We start from the raw sequence: 12665 nt of genomic DNA, 5'->3' as shown, positions 1-12665 counted from the left end.
GGTCAACATCTTGAGTCTGTTAATTGTCTGAAAGTCTTTGTGACATCCTCTAAGATATGCCCCCTTAAATGGAAGATTTGCAGAATCAACCATAAAAACATATATGGATACATCTTAAAGACTAATATGCCTTAAATGGTGATTGGATATCTCAAAAGGTTACATTCGCAATGGATACTTCTTCTTTCCATTTAAGAAGAACTCGTTCAGTCAATGTATTAAAGAAATAAATCTGAAAAAGCCAAGCACACATCAAAAGAAAAGTATGAATGAAAAATCCTCTCAATAGATAATTATTTATAATTGATGTGAATCATTCAATGTGTTTCCATACACTTGAAATAATATCGGACTTGATATGTAACATCCTCTCAATGAGAGTTAGAAACTCATAAACATACTCTGTGCCAATTCAGACACAAACTTGAACCGATGTAAATCAACTTGATAGTGACTACAATCTCTCACCCCTATGAAGTATCTGAAGAGGTACAACAACATTTATGACCCTCAACGGTAGGCTGCTAGAATGCTGAAGAAAGGTTCTAACGGTGACAAATTGGAGAGGCTAGAAAAGAACACTCAATGCCTGAAGAGGCAAAGTAAACAATACTTGTGTGCTATTATTGAAATAGTGGATTAAGTCATCGACTGTATTAAGGCAAACTCTTTGTATGGGGAGGACTAGATGTAGCAATAATTTGTTGTGAACTAGTATAAAAATATTTGTGTTCCTTTTATCCATCTATTTCTCTTATCTATGTTCTCTATGATTCAACCTCTTTGTCTATAAACCTCTTTTAATCGTAAGTTGAACGATTTGATGAGGAACATACTTTTTGGTTAAGCTTTTGAAGTATCTTTCAAAAGTCACAGAACACAATTCAAACTCCTATTTTCTTGTGTTTTCCAGCACCTTCATAATTTCCTTTGACTAAATACCCTTGTTGATCCTCTAACTCAGATAAAAAAAAGGAAGCTCTAAATGTAGCCTTTTATAAAATAAATGTTGTGGTACAAGTTAGATAATCTAATGAACAAATAAAGAGAATTTACTAAATGAGTTCACTATGACTCTTGAAGATCTTCAAAAAAATTAGTGAGAACACCACATCATATATGTGAATCAAAAATCATAGACATAAATCATTTTAGATATCGTAATCGTAAACAAATACCAGAAATCAACACAAAGATTGAGCAATAACAGAACAAGGATGAAAATACATACAAAAAATCACCAAGTCTCGAATAAGTAGAAGTTTTGAAAATCTCGTAAAGGTTGAGCGACCCGTAATCGTCGATGTTGTAGAGTTGCGAGAAAACCCTAATTGATGCAGAGGTTGAGCGAACCGTAATCGATGCTGCATAGTTGCGAGAAAAAGGGAGAAGTCTCACAAGTCACGAGAAAAACCCTAATCGATGTTCATTCACAAGCTTTAAGGACCAACACTTGTTTTTCCCCTTTTTCATTCAGAAACAAGAACAGTCAGGCGATAGAGAGAAAATATAGGGTTATTGTTTTGTGAGAGAGAGAGAGAGGGTTATGCGAGAAAGAAGAGGAACAAATTTTACAAGGTAGTAAAGAGGAATAGAGGTTGCGAGTGCGAGATAGTGTTTGCTGAGAAGAGAGGAACAAGTTTGAGAGAGAGGAATTTTGCTAAAAGTGTTTGGGCGATAACGAAATATTTGGAAAGTTTGTTTACTTTGACTATGAGAACCATTTTATTAAAACCTAAACAAGAACGATTATTAAATATTGTTGCATAAATATATCAGTAAATAATGAGAATGGTTTTGAATTGTTGTCGTAGAAATGATAAAATTTATTGTTCTACTGCAACGAAATATAAAAATCATTCTCTGTTGGACTCCACGAGAACAGTTTTTTTACCATAAAAAATTAACGTTGCCGTAGCACCAAAATGTTATAGTGAGATCAGCTATAGTTGTGAATGAATATTTAAGATGCACATGAAGTAATAATGTCGATTTACAAAAAAAGGAGGTTTGAATTGTAAATGCGCCATTCGAAAAGTTCCTGTTAAAAACTTAAGAAAATAACTCAAGATTGATCTTGGTTTTGAAAACAAAAAACGGAGAATGTTCTTGGTTTCTGACTAGAAAACGGAGAACGTTCTTGGTTAGCTAAAATCAATAATTTAACTTATCTATTTAATTTGATAACCAAACAGACTGAAAGGAAATAGATATGGGAAAAAGATACCACACAAGGATATATCCTGGTTCACCCAACTCGGGTTACGTCGAGTCTTCACAACCGTGAGATTTTCCACTATGTGTTTAAATTAAAGAACCTTCTTGGTTTTACAACACCTAGTTCAAATCAACCTTGATCTGTTACAAAGTTAAAACCTTTAAACCCAGAAAGGAATTCAATCAAGTCACCTATCAACCTTGATAGGATTTCTTACAATCTACCCAAACTATACTAAACTCTTATAGTTTGAGTTTTATAATAATGATGAGATTGTTTTGTTAGAATCTGAGAAGGCTCAACACTTGTTTGAGTTATGATTCTTTGACAGAGAAATACACGAGAATGATTCTAAGAATCGAATAGGAAAAATCAGATATGATTCAATGTATGTGAGTGAGAGAAATTCAAGTATGATTGAAATGAGTAATGAATTGCTTAGTACTTGAAGCTCTGATTTTTTCTTGAGAATTTGGCCTTCCTTTTATAGGCTTTTAGGAAGTTTATTAATGGTCAAAAGAGTTGTTGGTAGTGCTCTGTCAGTTTTGACCAAAACCAATATATATATAAATAAAAATATTTTCGTCTTTGAACACTTTGTGAAATCTATTTGACTGAGCGCTTTTCTTCGTTCTTGATCATATTTATTTTGTGTTTAATGATCCTTTATACCTCTAATATATTTGTTGATGATATTGCTTTGATCTGGAGATTTGATTCTGCCAAAACAACTTGGAGAATGATGATGAACATGTTTATTGAAAATTCTGGAGATTGATGATCAATCTGGAGACTTAGTCTTGAACATCCTGGAGATTGATAGTCAATCAGGAGATTGGTCTGATCATTCTGGAGACTGATGAGAACTTTATGCAGATTGATGTTATCATTCTGGAGATTGATGATCAATCTGGAGACTTAGTCTTGAACATCCTGGAGATTGATAGTCAATCAGGAGATTGGTCTGATCATTCTGGAGACTGATGAGAACTTTATGCAGATTGATGTTATCATTCTGGAGATTGATGTTTAACATGCTGAAGAATGATGTTGGCATGTTGGTGACTGATGTTAACATGCTGGAGAATGATGTTAGCATGTTGGAGATTGATGTTAACATGCTGGAGAATGATCTTGATTGATATTAACATGCTGGAGAATGTTTATCAGTCTGGAGGCTGATGTTACACTACTGTCCAGAAAGATCAGAATATTGTCAAGAATGTTCAGATTTGTTTGGTCTTCCTAATTCGTGATCTTCTCTCTTTGTGATTCGAGTAGTTTCTTTGAATCTGATAATCTCAATTTGTTCCTTGCCAAGTGATGGTGATATAGATGTAAAATCCAGAGTCTAAAACTTCTTTTAACTAGTGGAGATTGATTGATTTTAGAGCCGTGATGATCATTCTTGAAACTGGAGAACATTATCCGTTTTCAAGATTTTGTTAAGAGTGTTCTCCATTCTTGTATGTTCAGTTTCTTGCCTTTTATGTTGATTTCTTTGCTTTGTTTAAATCCAATCTTTAAATTAATACACTCAAAAGCACAAGTTAACTTAACATAACATTTTGAATCATAATTAACTTTTTGTTTGTTTTCATCAAAACATTAAATTGAAATTTTGTCTCAACAACACCATCGTTGCGCCTCCGACGAATCTGTTAATATAAACTTATTCTAATGACTCTGCGTCTTATAACTCTTGTAAATCAGTTGTCCATTTGTTCAACGTTCCAAGTCAACACTCTGATAAGAAGTCAACATTCCTGCATCATCTACTTATCAAGGGGGACCTATCCTCTGACTGAAGAAGTGCATTACATCCTCTACTGGTGACATCCTTTGAGATTAGATTTCTTAATTAAAGATCTCCAACGCTAACATTTTTAACGGTTACCTTTCTTAGTATTTAAATAGAAATTGATCCATATGAAAGAACACATGAGAGAATGAAATAGGCAATGGGTTAAGAAGAATTTCTACAAAAGCCTAAAACATATCCAAAGATAACAATGAATGAAAAATCATCTCAATGAAGAGTTATTATATAGGATTTTAAATGTAATATTCTCTTAATGAGACTTAGAATCCTAGAAACAAAATTCTTGTCAATTCAGACACCAACTGAAATTTATGTAAATCATCTCGATCGTGGCAAAAAGTCTTCATTCTAGAAGAGGTACATACGAAGGAATAAAAATACTCATGAACCTCAACGACAATGTGCATGAAAATTGAGAAAGGTTCTAATGGTGACAACCAAGAGTGGCCAAAGAAGAATTCTCAAAGCTTGAAGAGAAAGAGTAAATAATACTTGTACGCTATTGTTTAAATAGTGGATTAAGTGTCCGACTATGCTAGGGAAAAATATTTCTAAAATGGGAGGAATAGATGTAGCAACAGTTTATTGTGAACTATTATAAAAATCCTCCTATCCTATCTCTCTCTCTCTAATCTAAGTTATTTATGATTCATGTCAATTTTACTAAACCTATTGTATAATCATAAGTTGAATGATTTGATAAAGAACATATCTTTTGGTTAAGAAACTCAAGTAATTTTCAAAAATGGTATTTATTTTATAGTTTCTTTTAAAAAGCGTGAGTATTTGTGTTAAAGTTTGTTCTTATGTAATGACTCTTCAACGAGATTTTGAGTAGTAAAACATAATATTTGTATTGAGATAAATGAATGCTCAAAGAGAAGGATAAAAATGAAAAAGGATTTTTACCGTGTTCTTCAAAATAGAGTAAACATCACAAAGTCATATATGTATGAGACATATTATCTTAGATTAAAATTATCTAAGAAAATACTTCATCATGTGATTAGTTTTTAACAACAGATTGAAACTCCTTTCTATGTCTCATTCTCCAAGATCTGCTTAAATATGCTTTGAAAATCCCCATAATTTTATTATGTTTTGTAGTTGTGGTTCTTGAAACTCTTCAATGACAAACTAGACAACTCTTATGCTTAAAAAAGGCAGAGTAAGTTAATTAGTGAGAATAGTCAATATGCTAATATTGAAATTTATCTTCTAACAAGAAAGTATTAGTTGATACAACAAATTGTTAGTGCAAAGTAATGGAAACATTATAATATATTTCAACAATGAAACTAACCAAATAGAGAAAAGTTTATTAAAACTTCAATGATCTATGATGTATGTTCAAATTTGCAAGGTAATCCTATAGAAGAAATGGTTAGTAATGCAACCTCTCACTCAACATCACAAATTCAGAAGGTTGAATGGCAACAAGTTGAAGTCCTTCACCATAACAAAGGTTGGAGGATACACTTAGGTGTCCTTGGTTAAAATCAAGATAAAATTCAACCATGCTTTAAATGGGTAGATCAAACCAAATCAATCATCTAACTATGATCCTCTAGAAATAAGCATCATTAGTATAATGTCAAAGTAAGTTGAAGGTTCATTCCTCTAATGGGACAAATATCTTCATCTGATGTGATCCATATATGATATATTTGAAATAATTATGAAACAAGATTATCCCCAAAGAAGCATGATCTACAAGTAAAGGACCAAAACTCTTTCATTGAAGATCATCATCTAATTCCTCCACTAGAGAAGTCTGTATAACAAATGGTTTAAATATCTCATAACCTGGTCAAACTCATGGATATATTAGAATCTAAAAGGAGGCTCTTTGGCAATCCTCTGATTGCAAGGACATAAGTTATTCCTCTGCCTACCCAAGAAGTAAATTTTGTCCTCTAATGTATATCGTGCTTGAATCATCATCTGAGACTCACATATACAAAATTAAAAACACTAGATCAAATGAATTGTATCTGCTGATTTAGAAGAAAAATTGAGCAGAACAAGCTAACATGACATTTGGTTAGAAGATCATCTAGATGAAAATTTGACAAACTCTGATGAGACAAAAGCAAAAACAAATTTGCTAAATCATCCTTGTCTTTCATCGGTTAGGTATTTTGCAAATTATTTCAATCAATTTTTTGTTTGTTGGACTTGTTAGTTTTGTCTTATATGTTTTACCTAATTATCATATCCCTTGTCCCTGTGTGTCTAGGAAATAGTTTACTCCTTTTTGCATGTTTGTGTTCTCTTTTTCTATGTAGTCCTTTCTTGCCATTGTGATACATATCTTTTGTCTTGATTCGTATTGTCTTACCTATGATTGGATCTTTTGGGTTCTTTTTGAAAATTGTTTTTAGCTTACTTTCGTTAAATCAAAAGTTTTGATTTCTTACTTTTATTTACTTATTTAAACTTTTCTTCTCTCTAGTATCTTTTCCAAATATTATCTTTTTCATTAACACCTTTCTCTCTGACTCCAAATTCTTTTTTCATCCAAATGTTCTTAAAAGCCTCTAGGAAACACCAGTTCAATCTCTCATCCTTCATTGAGTCTTGATCTTCGTTAGTGATCATATTCTTACATTGTACTCTCAAAATGGTTTTAAGATCTCTTTAAAACATGAACTACTCAACTTTAATGCTGAAAAGTTTATAAATCTTAAATTCGCTACAATTGTGAACTACGATCAACCACAATGATTATACAATGAGATTCACAAAATGCATTCAAAAGATCATCTTCTCTTCTTTAGTTGCGTCAGATAAGTTAGAAAGTAGACTATTGAATTTGAAAACTTCTTCATCACTTTATTAGATGAAAATTCAAAGGAAGGAAAATAATAAAGATGTAAGCTAAAAGATTTAGTTTCTTTATGTATTAGGAATTGATGAATCAAACCTAATATGTAATTTAAATTACAGGATTTGGTTTAGCCATTTTATAATGAGTATTGCAATTGTAATGTAATTTATTCTTGTTACAAGTGTAATATGAATAATGAATAGAATACATGGTCTTTCCTCTGTTTATATCTTACTTGTTTTCCTCTATTTTCTTCTTTTTGCCTCTAGTTTTCCTTCTACATCTGTGTTTTAATTTTTTTTCTTTTTCTATTTTTTTTTTGTTTCCATTAAACTAATTAGCAAGTTTTGCGTTTACAACTCTTCATCTACATCCATTAATCGTCTCAAGCTTTTAAATTGTTCCACATGTCGTAAAGTGTCTGTCTCACAATTCATTTTTTTTCTTCTTTCCTCTGGTTTTCCTTCCACATTCGTGTTTGAATTTCTTATTCTATTTATCTTTTTATATTTTTTTTTTCTATTAAACTAATTATCTTCTTCTTTGTTCGCAACTCTTCATCTTCATCCATTAACCATCTTGAGCTTTTAAATTGTTCCAAACGTGTTAAAGTGTTTGTTAAATCTCTGTGCACGTTTCTGTCTCACTCTTTGTTTCCGTTTTCTTCTTTTTGCCTCAAGTTTTTCTTTTGCATCCGTGTTTTAATTTTTTTTACTTTTTTTGTTCTTTGTTTTTTTTCGTTTTTGTTAAAATAATTATTTCCTTCTCCGTCCACTACTCTTCATCTTCATCCATTAATTGTCTCAAGCTTTCCAAAATGATTTTGTATCATTTTTCCACAAATATGTCTATTTAAACCTCAAATATTTTTCAGACCCCCTATTTGTGTTCTTTCATTCATCTCCCATCTCCCAACTTCCTACTTTGTTTTTTTTTTTTTTTTTTTTTTTTTTTTTTTTTTTTTTACCCCCTTCCAAAAATTTTTTTTTTTTTTTCCTTTTTTTTTTTTTTTTTTTTTTTTTTTTTTTTTTTTTTTTTCTGTAACCTCTCTCAAACATCTTTCATATGGATGTCGGTTCATCTTCTACTAGAAAAAGGAAGTCACTTTCTTCTCTCGAGAAGAAGGAAATTCCACCATCTTAAGGAGTGTCCTTAGATGTCTTTAGATCATATGTCTAGGATTAGGTTCTTTTAAGTTTACTTTTCTTGCCCTTCTTAATTACTTTTGTAATCTTGGTTCTTAAATCAATAAAATGTTGTCGTTTTTTTCTTTCTTGATCTCTTTTTAGTTTGGTTTTATTTTTTGACAATTTACTCATGTTAAATTTCTTTATGTTGTGTGGTGGTTTTGATTTTTTTTACTTGTACTTGTGTTTTTGTGCGTGATTGATTGTTGTAATTCTTATTTTTTTTTTACCCTTTTTGATAATGACAAAGGGTAGAAAAGTAGAAGATATAGTAATACTATTAAATGTGTGCTTATGTTTGATTATATTGTTGGGTGTTCTCTTTGCATCTGAAAAAGCGCATAATTTGTATCATACATATCGTCTGCATCATTGTATCATTGCATCTTGTGCATCGTACACATCAACTACATCTATTGCATCATACATATCATTTGGATCATTGCATCTTGTGCACCATACACATCATATGCATCATCTTGTGCACCATACTCGTCATCTACATCATATGCATCATGTGCATATGTCATTATTATGATGATTTATTGGAATTAACCCTTGTTTTGAAAGACTTAACATCCTCTAAAAATATGGTTTCTTCCATTAGTGTTAACATTCTAAGAGAAGAATAATCCAAAAGCTTTACACCCTGGAGAATTTTGAATTATTAATCAATAGACTTCATAAGAATCCAAATGCTTAATATCCTAAGAATCTATGAATTCAATTGAAAAGAGTTGTCAAAATTATGATAATGTGTGTATGTCTTATTTGTTTGCTTATCTCTGTGTCCTTCCTCTCTTGTAATTCCTTTTTAATTTTACCTTCATGTGTATAAAAAATAAATAACTTAATAAGTTTGAAACGTTTAAAGAATCATGTTAATCATATTCAGGGGGAGTTCTAGAATATTGTTTGAAATTTGTTTTATGAAGTTCAAAGGACTATTAAGTTAAATATTTTTTTAGTACTAGATTTAAAAGGAGCATTCTTTTAAACTTAATTTTGTGTAGGAAAGTTGTTCATTAATTGTATTGTTGTTTTTCATCGTAAAAGGTGGGGAGATTGTTAATGAAAAAGTGGTTTTAACTATAATCATCTAGTTGATATTTTGATGATAAATTAACAAATAAATAAAGAACATTTATCCCTTAACTATACTTGCTATGTGTGCGGATTAAGTTAGATCACAAAAATTTATATTAATGACTATCTATTTTAAGGTAGCATAAGTTATGAATAAATTAGAGATAATAATCTTAGTTTTTCTAACACAGCGAATAATATCACCAAATAAACAAGTAATTATGTTAACTAATAGTGTAAGTCGTAATATAGAAGTAAGAAACATTGCAACAAGCACATGATAATCTACAATCTGAGTCAAAGCGTTAAAGGCAAAGGAAATACAAGTCAATGATTGACCTTCTAAATACAAAGGAAAAGAACACAACAATGATTATCTGCAACTAAAAATCCATATTGATCCTCTAACTCAAAGATCAAAAGATGGAAACTCTAATGCGCATCCGACGAATCCATATTGATTGTCTGCACCCTCCATGCGCCTCCGACGAATCTTTTAATACAAGTTCACTATGATGATTTTGCGTCTGATAATTCTGGTAAACCAGTTGACCATCTGGTCAACGATCCAAGTTAACACTATGATAAGAAGTCAACATGTCAACATCATGTGCTCGTTAGGGATGAACATATCCTCCGACTAAAGAAGCGCACAACATCCTCCGAGGTTCATCTTCTTAATTGAAGATACACTAAATTAATTATGAAGATATATATTTATGGATAAGTCTTAAAGTTTGATTTGCCTTAAAATGTTGGTTCAAGATCTCTAATAGTAACATTCAACGGTTACCTTTCTCAGTATTTAAGTAGAAACTGGTCCATATGAAAGAATGAAAAAGGCAATGTGTTAAGTAGATTTTTTGTAAAAGCCTAATACACATCAAAATATAAGAATGAATGAAAAATTCTTTCAATAGAGAGTTATTAGACTTGATATCAATCAATCAAGTTGTTTGATACACTTGAATTGGTATAGGATTTCAAATGTTATATTCTCTTAATGAGACTTAGAATCTTAGAAACAAACTTTGTATCAATTCATACAAAAATTGGAACTGGTGAAAATTAGCCCGATAGTGGCAACAATTACGTCGTCCATATGAGCTACTTGAATATAAATAACAATACTCATGAACCTTAACGGCATTGTGCTAGAAAGTTGAGGAGGATTTTAATGGTGAGATCATGGAGAGGCCAAAGAAGAATACCCAAAGCCTGAAGATGTAGAGTAAATAATACTTGTATGTTGTTGTTTAAATAGTGCAGTAAGTCATCAACTGTGTGTTGTGAACTAGTATGAAAATCTTTGTTCTTGTCTTTGTGTGTCTATTACTCTAATATAAGTTCTTTATGATTCAACCTTATTTAACTACACATGTTGTATAATTATAAGTTGAATGATTTGATAAAGAACATATCTTTTGGTTAAGCAACTCAAGTAATTTTTAGAAATGGCAAAAAAAATAAAAAAATAAAACAAATCAAACCTTCCTTACTTGTGTTTTACAACACCTTTCATATATTGTAATGTGAAGTGTGAAGTGCAATATATATATATATATATATATATATATATATAGAGAGAGAGAGAGAGAGAGAGAGTGTAACACCCTTTTTTTTAATTAATTAATTTAAAATCATTAGTTTTGTTTATCCTTTTATTAATTTCGTGTGACGATAGTAAGATAATTATTCTTTGAATGTTTAATTATTTGATAAAGTATTTTCATATTAAATAATTTATTATTGGGATTTTTATTATTGACTAATTAAAACTCGTAGAAATATTTGTCTTAGAGTGAACAATGACCAAGCCAATTTTGACTAAGTCAAATTTAATCACTCACACTACTATTTTTATAACCATATTTTATAAAATTTAATTTATATTGTGTCCATTCAAATGTGTAACTAGCAAGAATAAATACATGAATGCCAATTAATTCTTAACGGTTGGTCATTGAATGACATTATTCCAATTTAATTCCTTATTCATGTGTGCAATTAAACTCAATGAAGAGAATTATTCATTCTCTCTGATCAGCTTTATGCCTCCTTTATTAGTCACATACACCTCTCCTTCTTAGGACACGATTAAACTTACAGTAGAGGAAAATAAGTCATAATCACTCACACGCATTACCAACACTACATTTATCTCAAAAAATTTCTAAGCTACTCAAACAACCATCCTTACATTCCCTAGTTTTTATCGGAGCTATAAACTTTTATTCACCTTGGTGAGACTTTCGAGGACTATATAGTGGTACGTGGAAGGAAAGCGTCCAAGGTAAGGGCTTTTCCCCATGCAGAGTTAGGTTAGATATTAAATTAGCGATTCGTAAGATATTGATATGGTGTCTGAATGTATTAAAAGAAAAATGTCGATTTTATTTCCGTCGTAAAGAAATTAACTATCATGCTTTGATTGTTTCTTTTGAGTAATATCTCTATTTTGATGAAATTAATTATAGAATTATATTTTATTACCATTCCTTCATCAATATGTTTGTTGTGAAAACGTTCAATGCCATACATGTTTTAGAGTACTTACTTATAAAGTTATAATTTTTATAATGATGTAGTCATTAACATGTTTATTATGATGTATTTAATTTTAATCCTTGATTCTTGAGTATTTAAATTTTAAAACTTGACTTTTATGAACAATATACGTGTTTTGATGAAATTGATGAAAAGTTTATTTTTCATTTACCAATATGAGGAAATTGATTTTTGAATGCATTAATGAATAGTTTTCTTTGTGGTTGCCTAAGTGGCTGGTTATTTGTGTATGATTTTTCTGTGTGGTTGCCTAAGTGGCTAGTGATTTGTACATTTCGAACATCATTATCATTGTCATGACATACCATATGCATCTTTGTGGACGCCTTAGTGGCTGGTTTAATTTTCCCCATTGGTATGGGTGACTTCTGTGTGGACGCCTTAGTGGCTGGCTATATCCGGATCATGTATACTTAGGACATGCATAATTTGCATACATTTTATTGCCATTATTATTTTTATATAATTATTTATTCTAAGGTGAGTTACTACTTGTTGTTTAGATATATTTTATAATTTTTGGTACACCTTATGAATTATAAAAATCATTTTCTCTAAATCTTTTATTACAAAAAGATTTTATATTTATATTTTATGGTTGTTAACTTATTATTTGGTCTAATTTTGCCGTGGGATGAACTGACCCCTTACACCAACATTTAGGTACTAACGATCTTGAAGGGTTGCATGAATGACGTTTGCTTGGCGCACGCGCGTGGGAAAAAGGGGTACTTTAATAAAATAATAATAATAATGTTTGTAGTGATAAAACCGTTGTGATACAATTTTTAAGTTTATTTATTTCTCATCGTTGATTTTTAATAGAAATGCGGAGGCGGGGTCCTTCTGCTAGGAAAAACTTGAGTTATTCTATTTTTGAGCGAACATTTTCTACAATTAATAAATTGTCTTTACAAATAATAATATCCGATAAATCGCATTGTGATGTTTTTT

This window comes from Cicer arietinum, chromosome 4, assembly GCF_000331145.2.
Source record: "Cicer arietinum cultivar CDC Frontier isolate Library 1 chromosome 4, Cicar.CDCFrontier_v2.0, whole genome shotgun sequence".
Classification (NCBI taxonomy): domain Eukaryota; kingdom Viridiplantae; phylum Streptophyta; class Magnoliopsida; order Fabales; family Fabaceae; genus Cicer; species Cicer arietinum.
The sequence above is the reverse complement of the archived record's forward strand: the minus strand, read 5'-3'. Positions refer to the sequence as shown.